This window comes from Thermobia domestica, chromosome 9 (genome assembly GCF_964235325.1).
Source record: "Thermobia domestica chromosome 9, izTheDome1.hap1.1, whole genome shotgun sequence".
In the NCBI taxonomy this organism is placed as follows: domain Eukaryota; kingdom Metazoa; phylum Arthropoda; class Insecta; order Zygentoma; family Lepismatidae; genus Thermobia; species Thermobia domestica.
In genome coordinates, this window is record NC_137462.1 from 261,112,748 (window position 1) to 261,123,059 (window position 10,312).

Sequence of the window (10,312 nt, forward strand, 5' to 3'; positions counted from 1 at the left end):
AATAGCTCTGACAGTTAACTGTTTTTCAAAACGTAAATATAGAGGATTAAGAGTTAGAGAAAATGTGGATAAAAAGACCAAAAACCGTATTCATGTATAAAATTACCAATTTAATACTACTAAGCATTATGCAAAATATTTTTCAGAATAAAACACACTTATTTTGTTTTCGTTCAACTTATTCTAGGACAAAATAAACTATGTACGCATAGGTTCGTAAATTAATTTACGGGAATATAATCTATGATACAAAAATAAATTAAATAGGCCAAGTAATACGAAAATTAACATATTCGTAAACGTAGTTATGATAATTTAAAAAGGAAGTTTACTGTTTATATATTATATTTATAATACTCTTTGTATGTTAGTACAAAATCCTATTGATTACTCATATTAGAAAAACAGAGAAAAGAAAGAGTTGAGTTGAGTTTTAGTTTAGCGTCCCTTTCAGCAGCGAGGCTATATGAGGCGTGGACCTACTGATTAACGTGGAATCCGAACCACATGAGCTCCCGCCGGGAATCGAACCCGGGTCTCCCGCGCCAAAGGCGCAGAGAAAAGAAAAGACCATGATTGTACACATACAATCCCCATTGCCTTTTAATTTGTAAACAATTAAAATTGATTGCTATGTAGCTATTTCTCGCATAATTTCCTTTCAAAAGTGTTAAACTAACTTACTGGACTAATAACAATATCAAGGGATTTAATTAACATCTCCGATAAAGAAGATAGTAGTTTCATCTGAAACGACCACAAATAAAAAGGTAATTAGCAATGAATCGTTAGACTAATCAGTATCCAACAAAGCAATTTTCATGTTGGCAAGATCACAGTTAAAACTAGTTCGGGAAAAAGTGGAGAAAGAAACAATTAAAATAGTATCTCATCTCATAATATTCGCTACAAACTCAGGATATGAGTGAAAAACATTTATATCTACACCTCTTAAAAACAGGTGTAGAAGAAGTGTTAGCGAAAAATGCTTGCTGCCGTTCTGTTATCTCGCTTTCTCTACCTCAAGATATAACGAATGAAGAATCTAATGGAAAGACTTTGCTTCATTATTGTAGTAACTGCTGGCACTAAAATTCACTAAATTACAGGAAGATTAAGTGATCGACACCTTGGAACAAATCCTACTGCGAAAATATAGGTAGCGACGCACTGCTCAATATCTAAGAATGGAACATATGCACTGAATTTATTGTGAATCCATATAGAAATGCAACGAAGACACTGATTCAACTTTTTTTTTTTTTTTTTTTTTTTTTTTTTTTTTTTTTTTTTTTTTTTTTTTTTTTTTTTTTTTTTTAGGAAGTGTATATATTTCCATGGTTTAGGACACAATTGAAGCAACACCCAGGAAGATTCAATTGTGATAAAACAGGTTGAAAAATCCACCTCCATGAGAATCAATGTCCGACCATTCACGACCTTGCTTAAGAGTTTACAATTTATTGTGCAACACTTCAACGGTTTCTGCTTAGTGAATTCGATGCATTTCACTTTCAAAATGTGCATCTAGATCTGACAGCTGGTGGTCAAACTTAAAAGCTATCGCCCATTACTTAGCTTACTCTCCTGATTTGGCTCATTGCAACTTCTCCTTGCCAAAGTTAAAAGGAATCTGTTGTTCGTTTTCCATATCCATTGTGGAAATTGCCGCATGCCATGCACGCGATTCAAAGCAAGTGAAGATAATTAAATAGCATGTCCACTCAACTGTATCGAACTTGATATGGTGACTTCTCTCATTATCAACATACTGCATTGCGCCATTACGACTGAAATGTAGATGGCAACCCAGTGTACAAAATTCTGTACAGCGTCTAGTACATAATGGTAAAACATTTTTGGTTACTCAGTTTTGAAATAACACAAATCCTTACAATTGATAAATATATAATAACTTTCGCAATGCTGCTTACTTTTGAATTTACATTGGTTAATGGATCATCGCTATACAACGGGACTACGTTCTTAAACTTCCCAGTCTTCGGTGAGTTTCTTCAGATTTTTTCTTCCAGTAGTTCTAGAAAATGCGACGCACAACTAACCGCACTAACTAAACTAACTCTATGGCCTATGCAACCCGGAGGTTCAATGCCGCGTTCACAAAAGCTCTCCACTGACTTCTATCCTCAGCTAATTGGATCCAGTTTCTACTTTGTATTCCTATCTCTGCGAGATCCATCTCCCATCCGCGCCTAGGGATATATTGTCCTCCCATCTGCGCCTAGGTCTTCCTAATGGTCGTTTTCCGATGGGTCTTCCAGTCAAGACTTTGAAAGCGTTTCTACTTTCTTCCATTCTAGCTACATGACCTGCCCACCTAAGCCTCCTAGACTTGACGACCCTAACAATGTTGGGTAATTCGTATAAATTATGTAGTTCCTCGTTATGAAATTTCCGCCATTCCCCATTCCCGTTCCTCTTGGGTCCGAATATTCGTCTGAGGATCTTGTTCTCAAATACTTTCAGTCTATGTTCTTCCCACAGAGTAAGCGACCATATTTCGCAACCATACAGAACAACAGGCACGATTATCGTTTTACATATTTTAAGCTTCAAATTCTTCGACAGAATTCGCGACAACAAGAGATTTTGAACCGAATAGTATCCGACAACTAACCGCACTTCAAGTAATAATGTGTGAAGACTGAAACTACACTATTGCTTAAAACAGATCTCTCCATGTTTCCTTCTCTCTTCACTTTTACTTTTTTATTTTTATTTTTTGGTTTTTGATGGCGTGACGTACACCTAATCATGTGTGAATATAATTCTCACCAAGGAGTCTACTAAGCCAAAATCTCAAATTATGTAGAAGTGAGTGAGGTGGTGACAATTCAAAAATAACAATGTGTATTCAATGGAAACGCTACCCATTAAATCGCTGTTTCAAGTGAGAACTTGAAGAAGAAAAAAAAGCGCTGCGAAAGAACAGAAAACGGAGAACACAAACAATTTTTTTTTAAATTAATTTTTTGAATAAAGCGTTGTAAGTCTACACTTTCATTAGTGATACACTGCATTACGCTCTCTGAGCGTCAGGAGTTACAATGCAGTCATGGTTGCTTACCAGAGTCATGCCTTAGTTATATTTCATCTAACTCAATTAAAGGAAAGGAAAACTAAGTAATCACGAAAAGAAGAAAGAGCACAGTAGCTCAGTAATATAACGTTTCCCTGGTGAAGCGTTCTGCTTCAATTCTACACCATGAATGTAATCGGTACGTGGAATTTCTCAATGTGTTACAGTTTCCTTTATCTTCATTTACATTTACCACCACCACCTTCAGCTTAAAGAACACACTAACGAAATGCTTAAGATTTCATTATATTAAGGAGACGTTCAGAGCAAATAAATATGATGATGATGTGAACAAAATGGTGTTAGTGTAACATACAATGATGAGATCAAGAATGTCCGAATTGCGCCCATATTGCAGTGGTAGGTTGCGCAGATCCCATCCTCTTGATATTAAATACTTTTGACTTTGAAATTTACATTCAGAATGATTATAAAGTTTCGATCAATGTCTGTGAAAAACAGAAGAATCAAACCAATAATGATAATATAACACATAGCAACACAGAATCCATCCAAATTAATACAGATAACTTAAACCCTAATTAAAAGTAACATATAATCCATCAAAGTTTGCACGGAGTTTTCTTCTACATGGTTACCCCGTTTTCCACACACAATTCACAGAAACCGTGTGGAAGATAATTCTCCACTACAACTTCAAAAAATAAATAAATAAAATAAAATAAAATAAAAATAAATAAATAAAAAAGTCACACCAGCTTCAAATCTGACATAAGCTGGAAAGGAAGGACTAAGCTGGTCGCGAAGCAAGTACACCGTATTGGAAGGACTTCAAGGAAATAATGTGCTTAAGGTCATAATTGTACAAAGTCAAAATAATCTCCACTGACCATCTAAAGAAGCGTATGTAGTGCTCAGCATTACACATACAGTGCTAGAAAGGTGTTTGATGCAGCTGTATAACACTGGAAGTTCAGTAGAACTAGAGGATAGTAATTACATTGAGTAGAACTGGAGGACATTAATGTAGAATAAGGCTAAGTGGAAACTTGGATGGATTGCGTTACTTTGAGTTAGGGTTTATTTTATCTGTATTGGTTTGGGTGGATTCTGTGTTACTGTATTAAGAGTTACATTATAATTATTGGTTTGATTCTAACATATATCTTTCACAGAAATGGATCGAAACTTTATAATCACCCTGTATAAGCATCTGCAAATGGCGTCCCACATTCTCAGTAATTGTGTTATGCTGAGGAAACGTATTATTACGTCTGAAACGCTGCTCTATATTCTTTCTTTCTGTGTGTGGAATACAACAATACACAGATCCATTTGACTAACAACTACATTTTACTGTGAAAGGGGCAGGGCTTGAAAAATCCACTTCCCTGCTCGCCAGTAGTAAGTACTTTTTTACATTTGGCGAGTAAAGCCCAATCAATCAAAAACGTGTTTTATTCCACACAACCAATGAAAAAATGTAATATTGCAATACACCACCATCGTGAACCATCTTTTCTATTCGACTCTCAGCTTCTTTATACAGCTAAATGGATTCGTTGGTGCTCATAAATCTAAATGGATATCCCCTTGAACTATTTGACGCAAAGCAGTCTATCGATCACTGGTATTTCAAAAGCAGTGGCCGTCATACAGCTGGACATATCCACAAGAAATTCAAGAATAAAGAGCAGATGTCACTTTTTTTTTTAAGTTTGTGAGAGACATGCGAATAAACAAAATAAAATACTATTGATATGTTTATTATGTCACAAAGTGACTTTTGTTTATTTGTGTAAACACTGTGACTGCAAAATGGTCTGGCTAGTACTTCCAAGCAAGATTTTTCAACCCCTCGACAGGGGCTTCCCTATTATTCCGGAAGCGCTGTTTTCCATGTTACAAAATTGCCTTAATTTGTGTGGAATGCGATGATATGCATACGAATCTAATAGAATGAATCACTTTTTACGGAACAAGTTTATATCAATATTATAATGTTTTAGCATTTGTTTACTGGTTCCTATCATCTGACTCGCAAAATAAACATGTGCACGTAAAATACCACTACTAAACTGACAATCCAAATACCAAAGTAGAAATATTACTCGTCAATAGAATATTACGAAAATAATGTAATACTGTTCCGTGGACATATATTTTAATGACATTTTTGAAACATCACAGAATAGATTTTGTAAAGTTTCAGATTAAATTATTGATAAAAACTAAAATGTGCATGTTGAGATCTTTTTGGCAAACACCCTTTTAGCTATCGGTATATGCATGAGACATTCGCTTTAGATTATTTATTTTCTTTCTTTATTTAGAAGTCCCATTAAATAAGTAAATTATAGCGCCTCTTACCAGGAAAAATACGATATGCTTACCCTATGTGTTAATATTTATGTTTGTGGCCCCGCGCTAACGCTCTCGCATATGTTGCAAGCCGTCTCGGATTCGATTCCCGGTGGAGATACCTGATGGAAAAGTTGGGGATACTGCAAGTGTCACTTGGGTCACTTGCTGGATTATATTGTGTAAAATGTTAAAATAATATAATTGTGAGCTCATCCGTGGCTAAGCGGTTAGCGTACGCGCCTTTGGCGCGGGAGACCCGGGTTCGAATCCCGGCGGGAGCTCATGTGGTTCGGATTCCACGTTAATCAGTAGGTCCACGTCTCACATAGCCTCGCTGCTGAAAGGGACGCTAAACTGAAATTCAACTCAATATAATTGTATTACTATGTAAAATTTCTATATTATATAAGTGGGGGAAATTGGCCAGATCTAGTTAATATTATTTATTCTTAGTTTAATATTATATGTTAGGTGTATTTACAATTTGATTATTTATGTATTATTTGTGTAATATTATGTATCTAATGTAGCATATATCATATATTCTAAAAAACATTTTTTGCCTCTATAAAATTTCAGTTAAGTAGATGGAAACACTTACGTTAGCAAGTCTTTTTTTTAAAAAACTTCGTTTGGGAGTTCTTTGTCCCATAGTTTCTTTAACTTTTTTTAAAAATTCTCTCAACAGTATATAAGAGCGAGTGAATTTGGTTTGAGAGGGGAGTAATGCAGAGGTCTTTCTAGGACACATTAAGTTCTCCGGTTATAGGGGTTCCTCGGTAGAAGGCTGAGCCATATTAGGTTCTACCTTCTTGTAGGTTTTCAATTTTAAAGGGACTTCTTACTTGAACTAAAATGAGCTGCTGTGAGAAGAAGGGACTTAGAGAGTAATTCCTGTACAGATTCAAGAAATAAATTATGCTAGGGAATTAGGCCCTATAGAATAGGGACAGGATTTGATCCCTGAAGTGCTACATTCCATATTTAGGTGGATATGGCATTAGATTAGTAACTCCCTGATTTTAGGATATTAGAATACGTATTCAAAACTGAAGCTGTATACGGTTTTGGTCTGTTTTAAAAGTATTTTGTTCCTCTTGCATTAGGTTGCTATGAATACTCTAAACTCAGTTCCTGGGTTCGATCCCTTGATATATCCTGGGTTCGATCCCTTGATGTAAACTCGTGAGAGACTACTGATATGAGTTTTTACTTTTCTTTTCTTTTTTAATCACGTCTATTTAAGGGAGTATAGCTCTGATCTAACCTTCACCTGTCAGATTTATTTAAGGATGTTTCGCTAATTTAAGGCGAACTCTTTATTTCTTTCTTATCTATCCTTATAAATTATTTAGATAATTATCCTTCTAGTGCATCTCCTATTTAAAGGAGTACACGAAATAGGGTAACAGGCCAGAACTTTTGATGTAGTGAGACAATGTCCTTTATAAGTTAAGGTAAACAGAGAACGCTTTTAATGAGGTCTAACTCTTCTGTCAGTCACAGGCATATAATTAGAGAAAACCTCAGCTTAATAGAGAATTCTAAAACTAAAGAAGATTTTAGAGATTAGAGAAGAGAATACGCAACAGGTATCTCTCCATTACTTTTAACTAAGGAGAAATTCTTATTCATATCTTAATATTTATTGAATAAAATATATTAGAGGTGACTCGAGTGTTATGATTTCATATGTAGATAAGATCCTGAGATCTAAGGCTAGATTATTAATTAATTACCCTAGACATTACTTATTTTGTTTTAAGATACGAGCTTGAATATAAATTTACTATATTGTATTTTTTTTTTCTAAAAGTTTGTCGAAAACTTTGTCCATTGGGGACAGGAAGAGTCTTAGAGCACTGACAGACAGATGTCTGTATTACATACAATAATATAAGTAACGTTCTTTTTTTATTTTTCGACAAACAATATTTGGTGGCAGCTCCGATCCGATCATAAGATTATATGTCTCTAATCGTATAGACATATTTTTACAAATGAGAGGATCTATCCGCAACATAAGATGGCCTCTTAATATCAAAAAGCTCAATCAGATAAAAGCTTAACTTGAAAAGGAAAAAATTTGAAAATTGAAGCAAGCTAAAGGTCATTCATGGGCGTCCAAACCACCCAAAAAATTGCGTACTGTTCATAGTATTCTTCTTGAAACCCCGTTGAAGCATTTGGTAAGTTTTAGTTTCCGATTTTCCAAGTAGGAAGCAAAATTTCAAACACACTCTTTGCTCCTTTGAATCTGCCATAACCTTTTCGCGGATGGCAAACGAGAACAGTTGAGAAAAACAATAATACAATCAAATGTATATCTTTAACCTAAGCTCAGAAACAGGTGTATTTCCTGATGATTTTAAGACTGCTGTAATAAAACCTATATATAAAAAAGGATCAAAGGCTGATCCTAATAACTATAGACCTATATCAATCCTCAGTAACTGTGCTAAACTGTTAAAAAAATGTATGAAGAGAAGATTAGTTAATTTTCTTGAACAAAATAAATTCTTTTCTTCAAATCAATATGGATTTCAAAAAGGTAAAAGTACATCAGATGCAGTATACAATTTAACAGAGATTGTTTGTAAAAATGTTGATAAAGCTGAAAAAGTAATTGCAGTTTTCCTAGACCTAGCTAAAGCATTCGACACAATATCACACAAAATTCTCTTAAATAAACTAGAAAGATGTGGAATAAGGGGTATATCGCTATCTTGGTTTAACAGTTATTTTAAAGACAGAAAACAGGCCGTCCAAATAGGTAATTTTCAAAGCAATTATTTATATGTAAAACAAGGAGTCCCTCAAGGAACTGTATTAGGCCCAATATTATTTTTAATTTATATAAATGATTTGTGTAATTTAAAAATGGACGGGCATATACAATCATTTGCTGATGACACCTCACTTATATTTACTGGTAAAACATGGACAGATGTATTTTAAAAAACTGAAGCAGAAATGAAGAAAGTAAAACAATGGCTTGATAATAATCAGTTAGTATTAAATGCTGAAAAAACCAGGTATATAACTTTTTCACCAACTTTAACAGGACAGCCAGAAAACATGTCACTTAAATTGCATCATTGTCAAAATATTGAAAAATGTAACTGTAGTCCTCTTATTAGTGAAAATAAAGTCAAATACTTAGGTATATTTATTGACAAGCATCTAAAATGGTCTTCTCATATTACACATATCGCCACGATACTAAGAAAATTATTATATAAATTTGTTCAATTACGAAACATTGTAAGCATAAAAATATTACGAACTGTATATTATGCTCTTGTAAATAGTATACTTACATATGGTATATTAATTTGGGGAGCTGCTTACCCGACTCATTTAAAACCTCTGATTGTTCAGCAAAATAATATTGTAAGAATATGTTTAAAAAAGGGACTTGAGAGTAGACTAGATAGAATCTATGACCAATTCTCAGTATTACCACTTTCAAAATTATATTTGCAGAAGGTATTAATATATGTTAAAAAGAACAGAAACAATTGGGAAGTAATAAAACATGCGTATATAACCAGAAATGTGGCAAACAAAAATTTAGAAATTAGAGCAACGACTAAATCTATAACTCAACACCAAACATATTACAGAGCATCGAAGATCTATAATGAACTCCCACTCCGAATCAAAGAAGAAAGTAATTTCAAAACATATAAAAGGTTAATTTTACAATGGTTAAAAGAATTAAAAAGTGTTTAAAAAAACTATTGTTAGTTAAAAGTAAGAATAAACCTCATATGTTACGATAAGAAAATAAATAAAACACGAGAATCAGGCTCACACACAAGCATTTGCTTATGTGAGCCATTTTCTTTTTTATTCTTTGCATAAAAAATACAAAAAATAATCGCAATATTGAAATAAGTGCATTGAATTAAGTTATCCGACACTGTGAGATAGACATGACTTCTGGAAGTCCGAAGTCCTGTCATCTCTGAATACCGGGTACGTTAAACTCTACCAATAAAGGGAATCAGGAAGTCCGATTTCCTTTAGAGAAGTAATAGCACTTATAAGTAGAAAATTTACTTGTTAATTTCTGTAGCAGTTATTTTTCTTATTCTTTTATTTTATTTCATTAATATTTTGTATATTGTTATTTTATAATTTAATATGCTTATGTATTTTTTATGTATATTCTTTAATATATTGGATACATCCAATATATTAATTTTCTTCTTTAAATAAATAAATAAAAATAAATAAAAAAAAAATTAAAAAAATGTTAATCTCCTACGCAAACGCCGCTTGCACAACTCTCTACTAAATTGGGGAAACTCTCTACTAGACCCACCTAGCGGGAGAACTCTCTACTACGCCTAGGAACGGCGGTGCTCTGTCAATCCTTTTTTTTGGGGGGGAGGGGGTCCCTCGTATGTTTTTTGAATTTTTTTTTTTTGTTCGTTCAATATTTGATGCTTTTTATTGAATTTCTATTGTAAATTTTCAAAACCTGAATTTTTCAGGAAAAACTTAATGAAAACGTTGTCTTAGCCAAATGCCTCGTCATTTAATTAGTGACGCCCATGAATGAATTAAAGAGATTCCCATTGTATCTATGTACTAAATAGTGAAACCACACCCAAGGGAACTGGCTTGGAAAAATTAGCGGGGAAAGAAGACCCTTTTAAGCTTAACTCTAGTCTGATAGTGTTCACGCTATATAGCCCTGCCCATTGATCTAGCTGCTAGCGCATGTGCCTCTGATGAACATGATTCATGGTTCAATTTACATCATCACTTTCATTAATCCTACATCTTCTTTAGCTTAAAGGCCACAAACGTGGGAGGTTAAACTAAAAAAAAGAAATGTGTCATTTCTGAACACCTATATAGTCCATCAGTTTTTAT